This window comes from Stegostoma tigrinum, chromosome 36, assembly GCF_030684315.1.
Source record: "Stegostoma tigrinum isolate sSteTig4 chromosome 36, sSteTig4.hap1, whole genome shotgun sequence".
Classification (NCBI taxonomy): Eukaryota; Metazoa; Chordata; class Chondrichthyes; order Orectolobiformes; family Stegostomatidae; genus Stegostoma; species Stegostoma tigrinum.
This window is the reverse complement of record NC_081389.1, coordinates 159,213-171,447: the sequence shown is the minus strand read 5'-3', so window position 1 is coordinate 171,447 and position 12,235 is coordinate 159,213.

Below are 12,235 nucleotides of genomic sequence, written 5' to 3'. Positions count from 1 at the left end.
ATCGATGGATTGCACCATGGGTATACAAGGCTGATACCTGAGATGGCAGAACTGACCTAGGAGAAGCTAATGATCCTGCATTGACGAGCGTTTAAAAGGATGGATGGGGATCTGATTGAAATGTTTAAAATTTTAGTAGGGGTCGACAGAATCACTGCAGGGATGATGTTCCCTTGGTTTGGAAGTCTAGAACCAGGGTCACATTCTCAGAATACTGAGAAGAAGAAACATTTTTTTTTCACTCAATGAGCAGCAGATCTTTGGAATTCTCTACAACAGAAGACAATGGAGATCAAGAGGCTGAATATATTCAAGAAAACGTTTGATAAAGTTTCACACTATTAACTGCCCTCTGAAATGGTTCAGTTAGGTTGTCGACTTGCTTGCTGAACCGATGGGTTTGATTGCAAAATTTTCATCACCCTGCTAGGTCACACTGTCAGGGCAGTTCCGGTGAAGTGTTAGTGTTCTTTCCCACTTGTTATTTATAAACCTCAGTTTGCTGGGGCGGCTGGCGTCACTTCTGGTTCTATTTATCAGTGATTTGCATATTGCACCCAGTTCAATGTGTTTGTTGACAGAGTTCCAGTTGGACAATCCACCTTCACCTCTGCAACAGACCACAGCAGGAAGTCACAATGTGATCGGACACACTAGTCACTCTACCGTACATCAGAGACATATCAGAGATGACCACAAGGCTACTCTGAACCCTTGGCATTAGGGCAGCTCACAAACAAACAACCACCCTGCGACAGCTACTGACGATCATTGAGGATCCCATACACACAACCAATAAAACTAACGTAATATACAAAATACCATGCAAGGACTGTAAGAAACACTATATAAATCAGACTGGAAGAAAACCAACAATACACATACATGAACACCAACTTGCCACCAAGAGACATGACCAATTCTCACTGGTCTCAAGATATATGGATAAAGAAGGAATCAAATTTGACTGGGTTTATATATATAATAGCACAAGCCAGGGAATTCCTGGAGTCCCTGGCATTCCAACCAGAACTCCATCAACATAGACACTGAACTGTACCTGACAAACAAACCACTGACAAACAGAACCAGAAGTAATACTAACCATTCCTGCAAATCGAGGCATAGAAATAACAAGCAGGACGAACACCAGCATTTCACTGGAGGCACACTGATGACGTTACCGCGCAGGGTAGCGAAACCCATCGGCTAGGACGGAAATACTTCGGCTAGGATGGAAAGTCTACAACCTCATGCATAGCCCGAGTTACAAATCTTCTCAGAAACATTAAATGGTTCAGTTAACCTGTCAATTCAAAGGAAATTCAGGATGGGCAAAAGTTCTTGCCTTGAAAGTGACATCCCATTGAAGAAGAAAGATGTTGAGTAGCCCAATACAGTGTAGGCCCAAAAAGAAGAAGCCAATAGTTTAAATTGATGATTTATGTACAAGATTAACAGCTAAAATGCAATGAGCAGCTGAGTTAAACAAAAAAAAACTTATTTTGCCTTTTCAGATGAGGAGGATAGCTATATCAAGAGAGATTGAGGCTGAAGTCCTGATGTATCTCGGTCCAAGCAAAGGGGATGGGCTTTACAAATAGTGAAACAAAAACAGAATTTGCTGTTGAAGCTCAGCAGGTCTGGGAGTATCTGTTGGAAGAAAACACATTTAATATTTAATATTTCAAGATGGATGACTCTTCATCAAAACTGATAATGGCAAGTAGCAAGTGGTGTTTATGCTGAAGCTAAGGTTGGGGTGGTGTTAGGGTGCGAGCGTCAGGTTTGCTTTCGGAGACCCTCACAGACTTGATGCAATAACAAGACACTGACCTGTTTAGAAAAACATAAATCCTTTCTTACCAAGCAAGTACAAGCTGTGGAGAATCACTGTACTTAACCCGGCATAGAGTGCAGAGTCTCGTAAGTAATTCTCCCGAGCAGCGGACAGACCCTGCTTTTTATACTTTACAAAATACATGATACATAAAACAATTTCACATTTTACAATGACATGATACATGAAACAATTATTACAACAGACAAAGACAGGACACCAAACAATTATTACATCAAGAACGTAAAAGACCAGGATATAGTATAGATTGATAGTGAAGTGGCTGCTACTGGCAGGAGGCGATTTCAAGTTGTTATCGGGACAGATTGTGATTTTAAGTAGCCAGTGTGTCTGGCTAGAACAAAGTCAGCGCCCTGGCCCCTTTGTCAGCGACAGAAGTTACATGCTTCAGAAGTCTCACACCTTTACAAATGTTCCTTACTTAACATTATTATTAACATTAACATTAATTGAGACAGTTTAATTCTAATTTTATTCAGTCAGGAAGCTTAAGACAGTGTCTGCATACCGATGTGTGGGAAGATAAGGAGTTAGAAAAGTTTTACACTGAATTCCTAGCTGGGCAGGAAACTTCAGGGCAGAACCTGTATACCTGTATGTAGACAGATAAAAGACTTTAATTTATAGAAATATAGAAATCAATGGGATGTTATCCCATTAACATCTCATTCCCTCCTTTTATCATTTCATGATAACCTATAATGGGGCCGAGAAGGGAGATGCCAGCCTGTCAAACACAAATCTGCAACAAGGGGCTCAGGCATGCCATAAATGTACAGCAGGTAGCTGTGACATCTACTATAACAACTAACCCATGTAGCAAGTGTGAGTCCCAAGAACCGCCCATAAGCCATCCCAACAAACACTGTCCAGGCCGGGGTCCCTCACTGTGCTGTTCCAACTGCCCCTGTATGGCTTGGATAGCCTGGGCAATGTTATAGGACTCGTTGGTGACGTGGGTAATGCACTCGTCCCCTATAATAGCGCATACTCCTCCTTGCTGAGCCAGCCGATAGTCCACTGCATACCGGGTTTGCAGAGCATCGTGCCAAAGTTCAGCTAATTCTTGGTTGACTGCCTCCAATGCCGTCATTGTGCTGTTTCCCAGGGCGGTGAGTCCACATACAAGGTAATTTGGATTTTCTGTGGTCACCACCCCTGGGGAGCATCCCAAGCTGACAGTTCCCAGGAAGCCGTATTCTCAAGAAAGCACCCAAGGCAATCGGGTTCTGCCATGCAGCGCAAAACTCCCGGCTCAGGAAGCGTGTGACAATTCGCCGTCGAGTTTGTGCTTGTTAGGGACAAGGGACCGTGAGGGGCCCAAAGGTCCCAACAGCAAATAGCACCGGCAGAGTTGGAGTGGCAGTCGTGAAGGTCCTGTTAAGGAGGAAAACAAATCCCTTTTTAGCAGGTAACATACTCACGTATTTCTTGATAGCTATTCCAGGAGGACTGACTCTTATATGGATGGAAGTTTGCAGAGTTAAATGGGAAAAAAAACGTAGTCCATTTTTACATGGATGCTATTGTAATCCCCACAAGTCCACTGTATGCCCAGGGTCACAGTTATTGGGTTAGCTTCTAAGCAGGGGCAGTTCAACAATCCGCCTCTAGCGGTGAAATTTCTCTTTGTCCACCGATGGGGCCAGGAAACATTATGGGGGTGATTAGTGACGAGCGCATGTACAATAAGTCCCAGTTCCAGTAAAGCAAAACGGATAGCTGTTGGGATTTGTACAGTTAGCCCCTTCCATCTCATGCCTAGGTCTAGTGTCCACACAACCAGGAGCGCCATTAACTACCAGTTCCACACACTTACCCTGCACACCTCTCATCCAATTTCCCCTCTCCCCTCGGTAAGTTTTACTGGAATACTCTACTTCATAAAGCTGACTAGGGTCCCATCAGGTGTTGCCACAAATAATGCTTCTACAGACCGTGCCAGTGAGTAACATGCTGCCTGATCCCCGTGCAGCTGGATGTGTGTTCTATAAAACAGATTGTCCTGCTGGCCATGCACGGGCAGAATAACACTCAGCCCAATGGTTAATTGCAAGCTGATGAGGAAATCCATCATTTACAGTCCTTTCACTTTAAGAGCTGTCGGAGTCTGAAGAAGCACTTAGTATGGTCCTTTCCACCTTGGTCCAAGCTTGGGGGCGATCCCAGTCCCGGACAAGTACAAAATCTCCAATCTGCAGCCATGAAGACTGATGCTGAATCTTGAGGTCTTGGTCCGGTGTCTGCAGAGGTGGTCCGAAGGCGCACTTAACCTGCGAGTGGAGAAACTTTAAGGATGATGTCAGTTGCCGGAAGTACCTTTGCATTTCTTCTCCCATCACATTTAGGTCAGTTTGGGTGGGTGGGCTGGTATTGGCATCCCACGGTTCTCTGCTGGGTCGGCCATAGACTATTTCCGCTGCTGAGAGCCTAGTAGTAAAATGGGGTGTTATTCGCATGTGATACAAGGCTAGTGGCAAAACCTTTAGCCAATTAAGGCCGGTCTCTAATGTCAACTTGGTTAATTTAGTTTTAAGTGTCCCGTTAGCTCTTTCCACTATCCCTGCCGCCCGGGGGTGGTAGGCACAGTGGAATTGCTGTTGGATGTGTAACGTATCACACAGTTCCTTAGTAATCTTCCCTACAAAGTGAGGGCCGTTGTCCGAACTAATTTGTCGTGGCCTCGGTATTATTTCAGTTAATAATAGTTTTACTACTGTTGAGGCTTTGTTGTTTTTCGTTGGGAAAGCCTCTATCCACTTACTGAATACATCTACAATGACAAGACAATATTTATAACAGTTTACGCGCAGTAATTCAATAAAATCTAGCTGAATGCATTCAAACAGCCCACCTGGCAAGGGTGTTTTTCCTGGTGAGCATCTCACCCCCTGAGCCACATTGTTTTGCTGGCATGTGAGACAAGATGCTATACGAGACTGGGCAGTCTCAGTCAGTCTGGGGTGCCATCAGGTATGGAGCATATTAGCACTCATTCCCTGCTTGCCAAGGTGGGTGTCAGAATGCAGACAGTCAACAAGCATAGTCAACAAAGTATCAGGTACACACACTTGGCAAATTGGGGTAACCCAAAGGCCTGAGGACGCAGAATGCAAACATCCATGCGCCTTCCAAATATTCTTTTCAGAAGCTGGGGCGTCCCCCTGTAAGTGCCGAACAGTGACAATATCTGGCATGCCCGTCTTGTCTGAAGGCGTGCGATTTACCGCCTGCTTGTTCGTAGAGGGTATAATAAAAATTTGGTCTGCAGCAGCCTGTTTAGCAGCCAGATCAGCCTGAGCGTTGCCCCGAGTAACTGTAGAATCAACAGAGGCATGGGCAGCGCATTTGTTAATAGCCAATTGTTTAGGGAGGACGATTGCCTGGAGAAGGTTTTTAACAGACAGGGAATTCTGGGGCGGTGTACCTGAGGACGTTAAAAATCCACACTGGGTCCGGAGAAGGGAGTGGGGCAGCAGTAAGGTGCAGGCGGGGAGAGGGTAGAAATTGGTTCCTTATCAGGCAGCCATGTCGGGTTCGCTCAGAAATGTGACTGGATTAATAGTGGAGCAGGAAGAGGTAAGGAATAAATCGCAGAGAAAATCTGGGAACGAGGGGGTAATCCCTGAGCTACAGTGTCCAGGTGAGTGCAGTAGTAGGCAACCGGTCATTATAATTCAAGTTTAAAGGGCCTACTGTAAACCTGTCAGTTTCAGTATGATGCATGTGTATGTGTAAGTGATGCAGTAAACTGCCACATTTGTGTCCTTGATATCTGAAGAATGGCAACGCATACACAAAGGGAAGAAACAGGAATGTGGGATCGAAACCACAATGAGATCAGCCATGAACTTAGTGAATGGCAGAGCACATTTGCAATGCTGAACGGCCTACTCCTGCTCTCAGTCCTATGTTCACTATCGAGGAATAGCAGAGCGGGGAGGCGGGGTGTCAGTGAAGGCCTGCAACACAATCACTGCTGTGACAGAGCTGTACGGTACAAAGGAAAGTAATCAATTTAACAGCTGACAAATCAGACAAACACAGTAGAAATGCTACAGCATGTAGTGGGGGTTCAGGATTGGCTGGCTTTAATCACTTGGCTTCATTGTAGCCCGGGTGCATGCAGAAGCAGCAGATGAGACTAGGATACTGTCCACTTACAGGCAGTAAACAGTGAACACTGGGATGGGGCAGGGGATTGGGTTCAGAATAGGAGCATTCTCTCCCTCACCTTGTGGACTTAAGGGGAGCACCAAGGAGCATAGACAGACCCATGGCGCTAGTGGCAGTGAGGCAGATCCACACAGGGGGTAGGACAGCTTCAATACTCACTCCACATGATGATTGCTATCATTTAGGAGGAAGGGCAACAGAGTTAAGTACACAGGAGGAATCCCTGCTCTGTCTCATATCTCATTTGCACAGTGTCACAATATCCCATTTACCAAACTGAACCAGGGAGGCAGTACGGGCACTAAGATTGCAATGGTGTCCTGAACTTAGGCAGAGAGAGAGAGAGAGAGAGAGAGAGAGAGGCAGGAGGGGGAAGAAAACTCTAGTTGGTTTAAAAAATTACCATGTGTGTGTACATCACCATCAGTCAACGGCTAGTCAAGAATTATAGTGTAAATTGACCAAATTATACATGCTAAAAAATTAACCAAATTTACCACACACAAAAATCAGAAATTCTTGGAAAAATAAAGAGAATTAATGTTTCAGGTCCAGTGACCCTTCCTCAAAACGGGAATGAATGAATAGATGATAGGCCCTAGGACCCAGCGGAGCCACAGCTGTGGGAGAAGCCACAGCCGGCAGTTTCAAGAGGTATCAATTACTGGGATAGGTGGGTGTGAATTTCAAAACAATGGAAAGGCGCTCTCCTGTCTTAAAGCGGGAGGGCGGGGGCTCGGGGGGACGTGGGGGGCAGAATTTCACGGGCTGGATATCTCAAATAGCTTCTAGTCTATCCCGGTTCGGCAGGACCAGTACAAATTTGCATTTACTTTTAAAGGACAACAGTACACGTGGAGTTGTCTGCCACAGGGTTTCCATAATGGCCCCAGCATTTTCCACCAGTGTATGGCAGACTGTTTAAAAGGTTTCAGTGAGCCACACAGGCTTGTACAGTACGTGGACGACATCCTGCTGTACACAGACAATGGTGAGGAACATAGCCCCCGAGTTATTGAGTTATTACGACTCCCGTGCAAGAGTGGGTTGAAGGTAAATCCTGAGAAGGCACAGATAGAGTTGAGGGAGGCCAAGTTCCTGGGACTGACTCTGAGGTCGAGAGTGCAGCATAGATGCAGCACAGGCTAAAGAGGTCTTGGGGGAGTGGATTGATACTTTTGAATAGTGCCCAGGATGTAACCTATAAAATCTTTTGGGTTAGTCTTTCGATCAGGGGCCCTTGACAGAATTAAACTCAAGGCTTCCTTGAGTTTAATTCCAAGGGGTACAGACCTGCATTGTATTTTGACCCCATTGTGTTGGGCCCAGGTGAGGGACCGGTTGATTAGGAAATTGTCGGTGATTTTTCTTACTGGGGCCCTTCTTTAGAGGACGGTTATCCAAGGGTCTCTCCCAAACTCTGTCCTCAGAATCACTATCCTCTGTCCGTGAGTCAGGACTATCATACCCTTCGCTACTTGTAGAATCGCTAGGAAACACTAAACAGGCTAGTAGAGGGTCGAGTGGACTGCACACGGGACTTGTGTTTTCCAGGCTTCTTTTGTGGGTTTTCAAAGAATTCTGCCATCCCTCTTTTTGTTCACTAACGGTCTGGTCTGTGTTCTGTTTCCTGTTTGTCTGTTTAGCCTTAGACCTAGTACGACATGAGATAGGGTCTGTACAAGCCGCGGGTTTGTCGGGGATTCATGTGGGCTAACTACTGAAGGGCTTGGAGATTCTATAGGAGGTTTCGTTTGGGCAGCGTACGGTGGCGGTGATAGGGCTACAGAGATTGCTGGGACTGATGGCAGTGTTGGGGTGCCTGCAGATGTAGGTTGGCGAAGGACGGGTAGGGTTGTGGAGGGGGTAGTGGTCCCGATGGGGCAGAGGACTGACTTCCCCAGTCCTCCTCGTCTTGTTCATCTGTGTCATTAATTTGGAGCAACATTGGCATGCCAGATATGTCAGGAGGTACCTCCGATTTTTTTTGTTTTCTGTCAACGAGGCCTGCCGCTCCAGTCCCCGTTCTTTGTCTCATTGTTCTCTCTCCTGCTTTTCTTGTTTAACTCTTTCCCTTGCATTCATCTCATGATCCTCACACTGCAGTTTTAAAACTTCCCATGTTTTAGGTTTCCCCTCATTATCACAGGCACTGATCCCTTTCCTACTGGCTGATTTTGATTTTTCAGTCAGCTCTTCAGCTCTTTCTCAAGAATGGCATTAACCCTTTCCAGTGTCTCTTCTGCCTTACGACATAGATCTATATCCCACGTTCCCCACAACAGCCAATTCTCATTTCCCACTTTTTTTGTTTAGGCATGCTGACAGACATTTGTATTATACTTCATTTTCGGAGTCATCCCGGCATAACCAATGTAAAGGGGTTCCGGCACCCGGCTTATCCAGCCCTTTCACAATTAACTTGTTTGTATATACTACACCAGTGTCCTTCGTCGCAACACCCACGTCAGGGCCCTGACCTTCGCGTGGGGGATTTTCCCTCTTAACAACCGGTCTAAGGCAGGGTGGCTGAGACAGACAGACACTGTAACTATTCTATAACTCGGCCTGAACACTTATTATACCTTCCCAAACTTATACGAATCCCTCCCTTTTCCCATTTGCCCGACTCAGGGACTCAACCCCTGTCACTGGGGGACTCTATCCTCCCGGATTTCTTTTCCAGTTACCTGACCTAGGCACTCTAACCCTGGCCACTGGGGGACTCTAACCTCCCAGATTTCTTTACTAACCTGGGGACTCGAACCTCCAGGCGTTAGGATTTAGCAGTGTTCAAGACCGTGATCTGTCTCAGGGTTCCGTCAGTACAGAGCCACGCAGGGACGAGGGGTCGCATGGATGGCAGGTTAGTGAGAGAGACCAAGGTGAATCGTACCTTGCCGGCCCATCTGTCTCATTACACTGACACTCGAACGATCACTTATTCAGCCCTCCACGTGCGACTGCTGGACATGTTGGAACCCTGCTCGCAGCGCCAAAAGTCAGGTTCGTTTTCAGAGACACTCACAGACTTGCTGCAATAACAAGACTCTGGCCTGTTTAGAAAAACACAAATCCTTTATTACAAAGCAAGTACAAGCTGTGGAGAATCACTGCACTCAACCTGGCACAGAGTGCAGAGTCTCGTAAGTAATTCTCCCCGAGCAGCAGACAGTTCCCGCTTTTTATACTTTACTGAGTGCATTATACATAAGACAATTTTACATCTCACAATGACACGATACATGAAACAATTATTACAACAGACAAAGACAGGATACAAAACAATTATTACATCAAGAACATAAAAGACCAGGATATAGTATTGATCGATCGTGAAGTGGCTGCTAATGGCAGGAGGCGATTTCAAGTTGCCAGTGTGACAGAATGTAACTTCAAGTTGCCAAAGTGTCTGGCTTGAACAAAAGTCAGTGTTCTACCCTCTTTGTCAGAGACAGAAGCTACATACTTCAGAAGTCTCACACCTTTACAAATGTTCCTCACTTAACCTTATTTGAGATAGTTTCCACACATCCCCATACAGGAAGATAAAGATTTGCACAGTTTAACTCTAATTCTATTCAGACAGGAATCTTAAGGCAGTGTCTGCATACCGATGTGTAGGAAGATAAGGAGTTACAAAGTCTTACACCTAATTTCTAGTTGGGCAGGAAGTATTAAGGCAGTTTTAAAGCATACCTATGTGTAGGCAGATAAGGGACATTAATTTATAGAAGTATAGAAATCAGTGGGATGTTATCCCAGTAACATCTCTGCCCGGCTGATGAAGTGTCCATCAATCTCAGCCTTAAACACACACAAGGACTCTGCTCCCACAGTTCTCTGTGGCAAAAATGTTCAAAAAGTCTGAACATTCTGCGAGAAAAAGTTTCTCCTCTTCTCAGTCTTAACTTGACATACAACTGGGTGGAAAGATAGAATGCTCCATTAGCAATGAGAGAGGAGTGGAAACATGAACTTGAGGAAAAGGGTCGGCAGACAAAAGAGATGAATGTTAGGATTTGCGGAACGAGTAAAACATTGGGGTCCCGAGAGCTGTATTTGGCATTCCACAAGATCGTACCTTCTCAGTGATTCCAATTCTATTTTCCCATCTTACCCTGATTATCTTATCTGAGAAGAATCTAACCATCTCGGCCTTAACATTCACTGAAATTGCCTTTACTGCATTGTGAGGCAGAAAATTCAGTGTTTCACCACTGTCTGAGAGAGAAAAAAATATAACCCAATGTCGGTCTGGATCGGGGAAAACCTACTTTTGAAACATTGCCCCTATTTCTGCACTGATCCATAAGAAGAAACCTCCATTCCAATTCCATCCAGTCAAAACCATTCTGAACGTTACAATGCCATCATTGCTGACTGCTCTGAATCCCAGTGAACAGAAGGGGAGTCTGTACAAATTTTCTGGAGATCCAGCTTGCTGACTGAAGGTAGCAAATGAGCAAGCATCTTCTGCACTCTCTCCAAATTATCTGCATCCTGCCTTAACCAAGGAGTCCAAAACCACATGCAATATTCCAGACTGGTCTCACCACTGCCCTGCATGACTGAAGCGGAACATTGTTACACATCTTTGTGCAAATCCTCTTGCAATAAATCACAGAATGCCACTAACCTTCTTCAGAACTTGCTGCAGCTTCATTTTAAGTTACTTTAACTGATTCACAACTGGATACCTCAATGCCACACACAATCATGACAGATTGACAGATCAATAGATTGACGGACAACTGGAGCACTGTGGAAGGTTTGAGTGATAAGGAGAAACTGGACAGACTGTGATGTTTCAGGCTGCAGCGTAGGAGGTTGCAGGGTGACCGTACAAAGGTTTATTAAATCATGAGGAGTATAGATAAGGTTAATGGTGGTTGCCTTTTTGTTAGGAAAGGGCATTCAAGATGTTGGGACTTTTTAAGTTGAGAAGAGAGAGATTTAAAATGGACATTTGGGACAACTCTTTTTTTAACACAGAGAATGATTTGCGTGCAGAATGAACTTCCAAAGGCAGGAATGGATGTGAGTACAGTCACAAGGTTTAAAAGACATTCAGATAAATACAGGAATAGGAAAGATTTGGAGGGATATGGACCAGATGCAGACAAGTGGGACTGGTTTAGTTTGGGATTTTCATTGGAAAGGACTGGTTGCAGTGAAGGGTCTGATTCTGTGCTGCATGACTCCTTCATTCTATAATTGTGAACATGATGGAGGTGCCAGTTTTAGACTGGGATGGACAAGGTCAAAATTCACATAGCACCAGGTTAAAGTCCAGCAGGTTTATTTGCAAACACAAGGATCAGAGCACTGGCACATCAGGTGAAGTGAATCTATAATGTGGAACAAAAAGAGTTTGCAATGGTAAAGACAAATTGTAGGGCAACCAAAAAAAACAGAAAAACTAAAGCAAAAGACAGAACGAAAAAAATCTTGCAGACAGACAGGAAATGTAAACAATATAGAAAGAGGTAGAGGGAGACAAAGGCAACTTGAGAGATAAACTGGATGATACACTGAACAGTCTAATCTTGCCTGAGAGTGTATTTTGGGCATTTTCTTCAACCTTCACTTTGATGTCTTGTTGTGCTCTCCTTTTTTTTAAGAGTCAGTGGACAGTGTCGAGTTCCCTTACCACTGTGACCCCAGGAAATTTGGCAACAATTTCATTGGAAGTCTCTTCCTCAGGGAGCAATGAAAATCCTAGTTTGTGGGTTGAGACATAGTTCACATAGCTACAGAACACTCCCAAAACCTACTGTGCACTCTCCATTTATTACCAGTGTGTGACAGGCAAGGAAGCTGAGGTTTGATTGAACATTGAGTGCTCACAGAGCTGGTCAGACAAGTTCTGTTTCAGTTACACTTACCAGAGAACAATGTGAGCCAACGTATTGTCATTCAGTTCTGCCTCATCTGACATGGGGATTGTGAGCAGCAACAACAGGAACAGTCAGAGGGTGCGCATTTTGAAATTTGTCAGCACCTTTTGATCATACCACAGGGAGAACACAGATGAAACTGAAAAGAATACAAAAAAACTGGTTCAGTTCATGACTTCATTGGTGAGAGACTGAAAGACATAGACAGACTCACATGTTGGCAAAAAGAAAACTTATCTCTTTTATTGTCAGTGCTACCCTGCCAATTTATTCAACAGAAGTTCTGGTTGGAGCACAT